Genomic DNA, 11,726 nt, shown 5'->3' on the forward strand with positions numbered 1-11,726 from the left:
GGCGAAAAAACACAATGAAAATGACTCAAGGGTTGAGATAAGGACAGGGAGATCACTCACCAATTACTGTAATGCGCAAAACACACTCAGCATAGGGAGATTGATGTAATTTATTGCCTATTGATAACAGACTAGAGCAGTGAAAACTGAAAACAAACTAAAAACACCTCCTGCCTCTCCACCCTCTTCCACCTCCTCTCCCCCAAGTGGTGCAGGTGAATGGGCAATGGGGGCTGCAGTCAGTCCCTAACACTTCGTCTCCACTGCTCCTTCATGGTTACTCTCTGCCCCTGCTCCAACATGGAGTCCCTCTCATGGGATGCCGTCCTTCCCAAATTGATCCTGCGGGGGCTTCCCACAAGCATCAGTTCTTCAAGAACCACTCCCTTATGGGTCTGTACCACACGGTTCATCCGTCAGGAGCAAACATGGGTCCCCCACGGGCAGCAGCTCCCCCCAGACCCCCTGCTCCTGCGTGGGCTCCTCTCCACGGGCTGCAGCTCCGGCCTGGGGCCTGCTCCTGGGGGGGCTCTCCATGGGCTGCAGCCTCCTCCAGGCAACATACACCTTATCCCATATATGTGGTGTCATGTGGAACAATAAAACGGAGTTGCTTGGGTTGGGACAGTTGGCTGCTGACTGGAGACTGGCTGAGCATTGGTCAGTGGTTGATCAATTGTATTGTGTATCCCTTGCTTTGTATATTCTTTTATCATTATTTCATTATTGTTTTTGTTATTATTGTTTTCCCTTCCTTTTCTGTCCTATTAAACTGTCTTTATCTCAACCTACAAATTTTTACTCGTCTCTCTCTCTCTTTTTCTTATTTATTTATTTATTTATTTATTTATTTATTTATTTATTTATTGGATTCTCTCCCCCATTCCACTTTGACTTGGGGAATGAGTAAATGGCTGTGTGGTGCTTAGCTGTCTGCTGGGTTAAAACACAAGAGCAACCAACACCAAGAAAATTGACATACATCTTGTTCCATAATTCATCAGATATTTATATATAAAAAAGGAGGATAATCCTTAAATGAAAAAAAAAAAACAATTTTATATTTTTAATATATGTATATATATATATAATTCATAAAGCTTCCTCTTTCTCTTCCTAAGCAGTGAAACAGCAGTGGAAGAAAGGATCAAAAGTTGTCTGAAATACACCACTAACCAGGTCAGTGCTCAGGTCAGTGAAAGGAGATGGTGCTACAGCAATGAAAACAACAGCCACCAGTTGTATTACTGCTAGTTAGCATGCTCTCTTTGCTCTCCCTATAAATTGTTTTGAAACAATTTTTGGTAACAGATATTTGGAACGATTCATCCTTGGTGACAGGGATGGTGTGAGGACCACATTGACCCTTTCAAAAATGTTAGGGATATTTTCATAGAAGAAATGGAAATCAACCGGCCTCTTAATACTTTTAGCTGAGCTCTGCATTTCCCAAAAGCTTGGGTATTTTTCAAGCTCTGGTTCACTCCATCTTTATACTAGGACAATTGTTCTAGACGAAAATCAAATTGATGTACTGTTTAGGCAAGCATGCTCCATTGTGGTAGCCTGAGCTTGCTCTACATACAGCTTGAAATAGGCAAGTTCAGAGCCATAAGATATCAGATCTGCAAAACCAGCATATGAAAGACAGTAGGAACTAACTTTAAAAATAAGCTCTTACATGGGCTTAAGCCACTGGAATTAACACAGGAATCATTTAGTTTTAGTCTCAGTAAGATAATTACAGTTATATGTATCAGCGTCGTAGAGAATGATGTGATATATCTTTCCTGATAGTTATTTCATTCGTCTACTGTTGGCACCAGATATCACTATATTTATATGCTGTTATTCAGCCCATTTAATACTGCAGTCAACCAGCCGTTCTTATAGGCATTACTACTCATCAGATATTAACCAGTTGCCTTCCATTTCTTTAAGTGTATGCAAGTTACACTTAAGTAAGTGTATGCACTTACTTTGCAGTAGCAATACCATGCTGTTAATTTATAAGTTGTAATTATTTAACATTTTTTCTTAGAATGATAAATATGATTTTCTAAGCTCTCATTATTCATACAGGGAAGATCCAATTAACCTATAAGTAGGTATAGCTTCCCAAAATTGCAACATTTAAGAATGGATTAAATCGCTCATGATTTCCAAAATTATAACATACAGAACCTCAAATAGTTAATGATTCAAGGGAGGTTTGACTACAAAAAAATAGTGTAATTCATTGTTGCCTACTGTAGAGCACGCTTTATATGTTTAAAGCGTTAAACTGTTCTTAGATCTATGGATTTTCAGCTATATTTTAGCAGTGTGCAGTGACATGAAATTGACTTTTGTTTGCAAAGGTAGACAGCAGCCTTTTGAACTAAAAGACTAAAAAGTAGCAGAAAAGTTGTATTAAAAGGCAGGCAGTTGTTGGTGTTAACCACACAGGGTAGGAAACCAGGTGTGAAGTAGAAACCTCCTTAGGAAACACTCCTAAGGGAAGGAATAGCGAAAATTGAAAATACTTGTGTTGTCCTGTTTTCTTATCATATTTACAGCTAGTTCATTATCTTTTCTTTTCTCTTTTTAATGTACCAAGAAGTATCCTCAGGTGAATGATAAAATATCTTCTACTTATTTCTGTACATTGAATTATTCTCCACCCTGTGATTTCAGCATAAAATCTGAAAATACTTCCCTAGAAGAGAGGGTACTGTTCTCATCATTTGCACTTCATAATTTATACTGCTGTATTTTCTGTGAATAATAGATTATTATTTATTAGGAAAAATCAACTATCATGCATGGCATTTTTTTCTCACATTGTATTGACAGGAAAATACATAACTTTTTTTTCAAAGTAACAAAACATTTGTTTTTTCATATTAACTGTTCCCTGTGTCAATGATGAAGGAAACACTTATCCAATCTTCTTCTCAGAAGTAGAAAAGTGAATTTCAGAAAGGTTATGAAACCTACCCAAACATCATCTAAGATAAAAGTTACTCCAAGAAGAAAAATTAGAAATCTGAGACATGTTTTCTGACTCCTGAGCAATCCTCATTTTTACAGGGAACAAAGAGCTCACACCACTGATGGCAACGCTTCACCAGACTGGTATTACCAGCTTGCAAAGGAGAAAAGAATCCACTATGCAACAACATGCAGACTTCAGTTCTAATCAATCATATACAACATTTTAGATTTGCAGCGAACTATGCACTTCAGGACTATTATTCAGCACAGAAAGAAAATAAAGCAAGTAGGAAAAAATAAGCAGTAAATAAAAATTGTTTTTCCAAGAAAAAAATAGTTCTTAACTATTTATCTATTACTCTGATATCTTTCTTTCCAAAATGTGCCATACTTGCCAAACTGGGACAGTTTTAATCTCACAGATTCAACACAGTGTTTCTTAAAGTTTTGATGCCAGCATTTCTCACTTGCATACCACCACAAAATTTGGTTCAGCTGAAACTCTCACAATAGGCTGTATCTTAAGGGAAGAGAAGGGAAAATGCTCCATGGAATTTTTCAATAAACACAATTCTTCCCTTATTGAAATGACCATTATGAAAACTCAACAGCACATATTCTACAGTGGCAGTTTTTCAGACTTGCATCTTCTGTCTTTTCTTATTTTTAGTGTTTTCTCCAGAAGATGCCTGGAAACAGGACTGATATTAAACACAGATGTCAGAGTGCCAATGCTAGAAAATATCTCTGTGAACAAATCAAAAAAATATAAAGATCATCAGTTTTGCAGCAAAGCTGAGCATAATATTGCAGCAATAAATCTTTATTAGCAAACTTCACATTTTTTTCCCCTTTTCACTCAGATTTATTTATTTATTTATTTATTTTATTTATTTATTTATTAATGTATATATGCATTGGCTTTGTGTGGCAAAGGGTTTGATAGCAGGGGGCTGCAGTGGTGGCCTCTGTGAGAAGAGTCCAGAAACTTCCCCATGTCAGATCAGAGCCACCTCCTCCTGCTGCCCAGGCCGAGCCAGGAAGTGACACTGGTTGCGCCTCTGTAAGAGCAGATTTAAGGAAGGAAAAAAAACTGCTGCACAACAGAGAGAGGTGTGAGAATGAGCCCTGCAGACTCCAAGGTCTGCAGAAGGAGAGCAGGAGGTGCTCCAGGCAGGCAGCAGCAGTTCCCCTGCGGCCTGTGGAGAGGCCCCTGGTGGAGCAGGCTGTCCCCCTGCAGCCCATGGGTCCCACACGGAGCAGATCTCCACGCTGCAGCCCGTGGAGGAGCCCCCGGTGGAGCAGGTGGATGTGGCCTGGAGGAGGCTGCGGCCCATGGAGAGCCCCCGCAGGAGCAGGCCCCGGGCCGGAGCTGCAGCCCGTGGAGAGGAGCCCACGCAGGAGCAGGGGGTCTGGGGGGAGCTGCCGCCCGTGGGGGACCTGTGCTGGAGCAGCTTGCTCCTGGGGGATGGATGGAGCCTGTGGTACGGAGCCATGTGGGTGCAGTTCTTGAAGAGCTGCTGCCTGTGGCCAGCCTCCGCAGGCTCAGTTTGGGAAGGACGGCATCCCGTGGGAGGGACTCCATGTTGGAGCAGGGGCAGAGAGTGACCGTGAAGGAGTGGTGGAGATGAAGCATTAGGGACTGACTGCAGCCCCCATTCCCCTGCGCTGCTCCGAGGGAGGAGGCAGAAGAGGGTGCATGTGGAAGAACGTGTTTTTGGTTTGCTTTTAGTTTCTTACTGCTCTACCTTGTTATTAACTAGTATTAAATTATATCAATCTCTCTGTGCTATGTCTGTTTTGCCCATGAAGATAATTGGTGAGTGATCTCCCTGTCCTTATCTCAACCCTTGAGCCCTTTCCATTGTATTTTCTACCCCTTTCCTTTGAAGAGGGGGACTGAGGAAGCTATTGTGATTGAGTTGAGCTGCCCATCAGGGTAAACCACCACAAAATGTGTAACTTTTTTTTTTTTTTTTCACAGCTAAGTTTTGTGTTATAAATCATTTGTGTATGAAGGTTTATGAAAAAATACATTTCATATAGTATTTTTAAAGACCTTAAAACTCCCAGTCAGGATCAAAATTCAGTTTCAGATGCTACATAAACAGCCAAACAAAAGGTGAGATTCTTGCCCTGAAAACCATAACAACCTGATTTTGTTTTATTCTGTGTCAAGAATGTAAGGACAAAATGAGACATGCATTTATTTAGTATTGAGTACTGAGTTATGCCCAGAAAGAGTGAACTAGCAGTTCCCTGCTTTATAATAAATTGACAAAAATGCATCCTAATGGTGGAATAGAAGACGCCTATCTCTTTCTTCACCCTCCTTAAATTACCTGTTGCTGTGATGTAATTGTATTAATGGATACCAAGACTTAAAAGGCAGGAGGAGGCACAAGTACTTTTTTACTGTTAAGCCACCAGCTGATGAACCGTTGATGAAGGTACTTTTTCCTTATTGCCTTTTAAGATTGAGGTGTTGTTTATGAAGGGCATATCTCCTTAATGCACATAAATGGAATATTTTGTGGGGGGACAGACTGCTTATTTAAAATAAATCCTCATTTGAGATATTTGCTTGCACTGCAGTATTTAAAATGAAGCTAACACTGAGCCCAATGCCCAATTCCTTATAGTACTCCTCTCATTTAAGTTGATGACAGAAAGCATCCCTGACTTCAGAAAAGTAAGGCCAGACCTTATGTGGGCTGCATACCACTGAGACACTTAATCCTTTCCTCAGAGCACTGAGTCATAGCAGACTTTTGAGTAGCTTGGTACAGATCAGGGGAAGATCCATGCCATAGAATATTATACACTGTCCAGGACAGCTAAATCACATCCACCTGCCCTGTTCACAAGAAAGTTAAGAATCTCGTTCCCTCTTTTGAACAAAGGATTGCGTCCATTGCAGGACACATTCTGTAATGGTTGAGTCAGAAACTTTCCAGAATTGCAGGATGTGTCTGATTTTTGTGTTTTGATGTAAAAAATGTCTTTGACTTGGCTAATAGAGCTCTTTGAATCCAATCAGCACAGTTTTAGAAACAAATACATAGCTTTCTCTTCCTGTTCACTACAAAGAAAACATAAAATAAATAAAGGTCCTATATTATAGAAGGAGCTCTTTCTTCGTTCCTTTTTTTTTTTTTTCCTTAAAACAAAGAAGCCAAATCCTGACTTTGCCTAATGTGGCAGTTAGAGCCTTATTAAGTCTTTTGTCTTGGCTATTATGATCCAAATTTACAGGATTTATCAAAGAGACTGTGAGATTCAGCTACTATTAAGCACCTATCAGACATACCTGTTAGAAGTATAGTCATGTTAAGTTCATAATTAAATGTTGTCAAATAGTGCTTTGTTAAATCGACATATTCAGCACATATTCTGTTGCAACATATTGGTTAGCTTCAGTCATTTGTCCCAGATATGAAGGCAGCTGGTAAGGCAGGTGACACCTTCATGAAGGCATCTGAATCACAGCCATGCTTTCCACTGCCTATAGTGGAAGTTTAGACACGTGGTTCACATGCAGTGGACAGTTGTGTTTTAGCCAAATTCCATCTGGCTAAATTGGAAGCTGAATTTTACCATGCTTATATAGCTAAACTAGATCTGATTTTAAAATAGGTCAGTCACTGAGGCAATTAGGTGGCAAATGAAGGTGGGAGTGGATATAAAGCTCCACAGGTTGTTTCTAGACTAACACTGCACATATACCTGTACCATAACTCTTCAGGAAAATCTGAGCCTGCATAAGTCTGTTTATGATACTTCAGGATGTATTTGCTCAGCTAGACATCTTTTTAAGTTTCACTGATATTTAACAAGTCAAATTAAAGCTAGTGAGTTTGTTACATACATTCCAGCATACATATGTTTGTTTTTATTTATCTCATTTATGAAAAATATTTTGGTTGTTATGTCAGTTCATATGAGAAATGAGGAAAATGTGCAAATCATTGCTACATAAATTATTTTTCTGCTACTTTTTTTCCAGCCTCAGTCTCACAAGAATTATCATATTCACAGATGTGAGGCTCTGGAACTTGATGGGCAAGGAAATGACAATGTGGACAAAGGTACATCCACATTGGGGCAGTTAACCAGGGCAAGTCAACCTACACACCACATCACAACAATTCCCACCAAGAAAAAAAGAAGTGTTATAGTCATAGTGGACTTCCTTCTGAAGGAAATGGATGGCCTGATTTGCCATCCAGACCCAACCCATAGGGATGTCTGCTGTCTCCCTGGGGCTCAGGTAAGAGGTATTGCTCAGAAAATCACTCACCTGGTATGTCCTTCTGATTATTACCCCTTATTGGATTTTAATGGTGGCAGTGATGACATGGCAAAGAGAAGTCCAAGAGTGATCAAAAGGGGAGCCAATGGTATCCTGGGCTGCATTCAGAAGAGTGTTGCCAGCAGGTCAAGGGAGGTGTTCCTTCTCCTCTACTCAGCCCTGGTGAGGCCACACCTGGAGTACTGTGTCCAGTTCTGGGCTCCCCAGTACAAGAGGGACATAGAACTAGTGGAGCAAGTCCAGAGGAAGGCTACAAAAATGATTAGAGGACCGGAGTACCTGCTGTACAAGGCCAGGCTGAGAGAACTGGGCCTGTTTAGCCTGGAAAAGAGAAGACTGAGGGGAGATCTCATCAATGTGTACGAATATCTGAGGGGAGGGTGTCAAGAAGACAGAGCTGGTCTCTTTTCTGTTGTGCCCAGCGAGAGGATGAGAGGCAACAGACACAAACTGAAGCACAGGAAGTTCTGGCTGAATAGGAGGGGGCATTTCTTTACTGTGAGGGTGACAGAGCACTGGAACAGGTTGCCCAGAGACATTGTGGAGTCTCCTTCTCCAGAGATATTCAAAACCCACCTTGATGCCATCCTGTGCAACATGCTGTAGGTGATTCTGCTTCGCAGGGGGAGGTTGGACTAGATGATCTTCAGAGGTCCCTTCCAACCTCAGCCATTCTATGATTCTGTGATTCTGTGATATTTCATAATTCTATTGCTACTCCTCCCACATCTTACTAGAACATTGTTTAAAACTCCTTTAAAAACTCTTCAAAAAAAATAAATCTGTTTTCAGTAAGTCTGTTGACAAGATACTTTCTGAAGGTGAGTTTTCAGGTGACAGCTTTGTGTTTCAAACTTCAATTATCATCTCAGATGGGAAAAAAAATAGACACACCTTTCTTTTATCTTTCTTTTATTTTACAGTTTTTGGATTAGACAAAAGAGAACCACAAAGTTGTTGAGTCATTTTAAATTGATCATTGCTTTAAAGCATATGGAATTCCTATTTGCTACTCCATTTGAAAGCCCTAGGAAAATAATTTTTGCAAGGAAAAAATATGTATGTGGCAGAAATTGCTATTTTCTCTTGCTAGAGAAATACATCTAGGTATGGAACAAGAGGAAGGCTTTGTGCAAATACCTGAAAGGAAGTTGTGAGGAGCTGGGAGGCAGCCTCTTCTCACAGATAAGTAGCAATAGGACTAGAGGGAATCACCTCAAGTTGCAACAGGAGGGGTTGAGGTTGAAAATTAAGAGAAATTTCTTCTCAGAAAGAGTGGTTAGAACAGGTTGCCCAGGGAGGGGGTAGAGTCACTGTCCCTGGTAGTGTTTAAGGAAAGGTTGGATGTGGTACTTGGGGACCTGTTTTACTGGGTAATATGAAGCTAGGGGGATGGTTGGACCAGATGATCTTGGAGGTCTTTTCCAACCTTAACAATTCTATGATTCTTTGATTCTTTATCACATAGAACTCATCCTGCCAGCAATGTGTGCTTGCAGCCCAGAGAGCCAACCATATCCTGGGCTGCATGAAAAGAAACGTGGCCAGAAGGTTGAGGGAAGAGATTCTCCCCATCTGCTCCGCTCTCACAAGACCCCACCTGGAGTGTTGCATTCAGCTCTTGCAAGACCCCAGCCCATGAAGGACATGGAATTATTAGAATGAGTCCAGAGGAACGCCATGAAGATGATCAAAGGGCTGGAGCACCTCTCCTATGAAGACAGGCTGAGAGAGCTGGGGTTGTTCAGCTTGGAGAAGAGACGGCTCCAAGCAGACCTTATGGCAGTCTTCCAATACCTTAAGGGGGCCCACAGGAAAGCTGAGGAAGGACTGTTTGTCAGAGAGTGGAGTGATAGGACAAGGAATAATGGTTTCAAACTAAAGGGTACATTTACATTAGATATAAGGAAGAAATTCTTTACTCTGAGGGTGGTGAGGCACTGGAACAGGTTGCCCAGAAAAGCTGTAGGTGCCCCCCCATTCCTGGAAGTGTTCAAGGCCAGATTGGATGGGGCTTTGGGCAACCTGGTATGGTGAGAGATGTCCCTGCCTATGGCAAGGGAGTTGGAATTAGATGATGTTTAAGGTCCCTTCCAACCCCAAGCATTCAATGGTTCAATGATATTTTTATTTTTAACCTTTATTTTCATCCTTTTTTTTTTTTTCCGTATTCTAAACATCAAGATAAGATTGGAATGAAATGTTACCGTTTTTATCATCACCATTTAAAATGATCTTTGTTGTGCTGTTGATTTGTGTGATATTTACATTCTGTGTATTATTTGTGTTGTTATTGTAATTATTTTCTTATTAGCATTGACTATATTCTTCCTGTGCATCCTTAAGCTCATGTAAATTATCCTTACAACAGCATAGATATTGATACAATTGAATACTTGTCATTGTGTAAAGAAAAAAAAAAAATCCAAGGGAACAACAATGAGGCCAACTGTATGAAGTTCAGCAAGGCCAAGTGCTGGGTCCTGCATCCTGGGGCACAACAACCCCAAGCAGCGCTACAGGCTGGGAGAAGAGTGGTTGGAAAGCTGCCTGGCAGAGAAGGACCTGGGAGTATTGGTTGATAGTCAGCTGAATATGAGCCAGCAGTGTGCGCAGGTGGCCAAGAAGGCCAACAGCATCCTGGCCTGTATAAGAAGCAGTGTGGCCAGCAGGTCTAGGGAGGTGATTGTCCCCCTGTACTCAGCTCTGGTGAGGCCTCACCTCGAGTACTGTGTTCAGTTTTGGGCCCCTTGCTACAAGAAGGACATGGAGGTGCTCGAGCAAGTCCAGAGAAGGGCAATGAAGCTGGTGAGGGGTCTGGAGAACAAGTCTTACGAGGAGTGGCTGAGGGAGCTGGGATTGTTCAGCCTGGAGAAGAGGAGGCTCAGTGGCGACCTTATTGCTCTCTACAGGTACCTTAAAGGAGGCTGTAGCGAGGTCGGGGTTGGTCTATTCTCCCACGTGCCTGGTGACAGGACAAGGGGGAATGGGCTGAAGTTGTGCCAGGGGAGGTTTAGGTTGGGTATTAGGAAGAACTTCTTTACTGAAAGGGTTGTTAGGCATTGGAATGGGCTGCCCAGGGAAGTGGTTCAGTTCCCCGGAGGTCTTTAAAAGACATTTAGATGTAGAGCTTAGTGATGTGGTATAGTGGAGGACTTGATGGTGTTAGGTCAGAGGTTGGACTCGGTGATCTTGGAGGTCTCTTTCAACCTAGATGATTCTGTGATTCTGAGACAAGACCTTTTCATCTAAATATGAGATTTGCTTTTTTTAAGATCCTTTTGGGTGAAAGATCACTTTAATGTACATGGCATTATCTATTGCATTGAAATATCTTCAGCCAACTTTTTCAAGAGCAAATTGCCTAGTCTTTTTTTTTTTTTTCTGCACCAAAATGTATATTAAGAATTAAATATCATCTTTTCCAGGTTCTAGGTTGTCAGTGGTCATGATTCTGGTCTCCCCCTTTCTCCCTTGCTGGACGTTACCGGTGCTGCTTGAGGAAGAAATTGTCCCACTAGCCCTGTGGATGCTCTTGGCTCCCATCTTGCAGACTCATGGCAGCCAGTCCTTGTGGTGCACTGACACTCTTGCTTTTTTACAGATTTGTCTGTATATAAAACTGTATTCCAAGGTAATTTTGACAGCTTAAAATGGAGTACATTGGGGAATTACAATAAGGAAGACGATGGAAAAATATTTCAATAAGTGGTGAAAGTAAATTAGTGGTTGATTATTCATGTTACATTTTTCATTATCACTTAACTTATCATTTCAAATAAGGTATATCTGTGCTGCATGGTCAATACTGAAACATTAATGGAAATATGTCCCTGCTAATCCAGTTATTATTAAAAACACAAATCAAAAATATTGTTTCACTATCTTTTCAGCCACAAAAGAAACATGTTGACCAGCCAGGGTGCTGTCATTTGCAGACCACAGGACGCTGAAGAGTCACTGATCTGACTTTTTGGATTATATATTTGTATTCCATATTTTTATTCTCATTATTAGTAAGATGTACCCAATTATCCTGATAGCCCTAAAAATGATTTCTCAGTACCTAACATTAAAAACATCATATCCTCTAAAACAAAAGTTTTTAAGGAATACCTTAGCCACTGCGTCCCATCTTCTGTCATCAGAGGAATGATGCATTTAAGGTATAAAACTGAAATCAGATTGGTAATGGTGTTTTGTTTTTTTTTTGTTGTTGTTGTTGTTTGTTAGTTTTTGTTTGTTTTTTTTCTGTTTTAATGTTTGTTTGGCTGTTTGCTTCTATAATAATAATAATAATAATAATTGTGTATCTACCATGGAGTGGTATAATTTCTTTTGGTAATACTATGTCATTATTATTTTTAAATTTTAGTACAACAGTGTAACAAAAGAAGAAAAGCTCATCTTCACTCTTTAGAAAGGAACACAATACAGA

General features: G+C 40.7%; 1 long non-coding RNA gene across 1 annotated transcript; it reads left to right on the plus strand.

The window, feature by feature from the left end:
• The first annotated feature begins 6,127 nt into the window (after nucleotides 1-6,127).
• Nucleotides 6,128-11,501, plus strand: LOC310904222. Its single transcript, XR_014588121.1, has 3 exons — nucleotides 6,128-7,246; nucleotides 8,757-10,200; nucleotides 10,717-11,501. It is a non-coding gene; the product is annotated as an uncharacterized lncRNA (long non-coding RNA).
• The last annotated feature ends 225 nt before the right edge of the window (nucleotides 11,502-11,726 follow it).

This window comes from Anser anser, assembly GCF_964211835.1.
Source record: "Anser anser genome assembly, chromosome: 1".
Lineage (NCBI taxonomy): Eukaryota > Metazoa > Chordata > Aves > Anseriformes > Anatidae > Anser > Anser anser.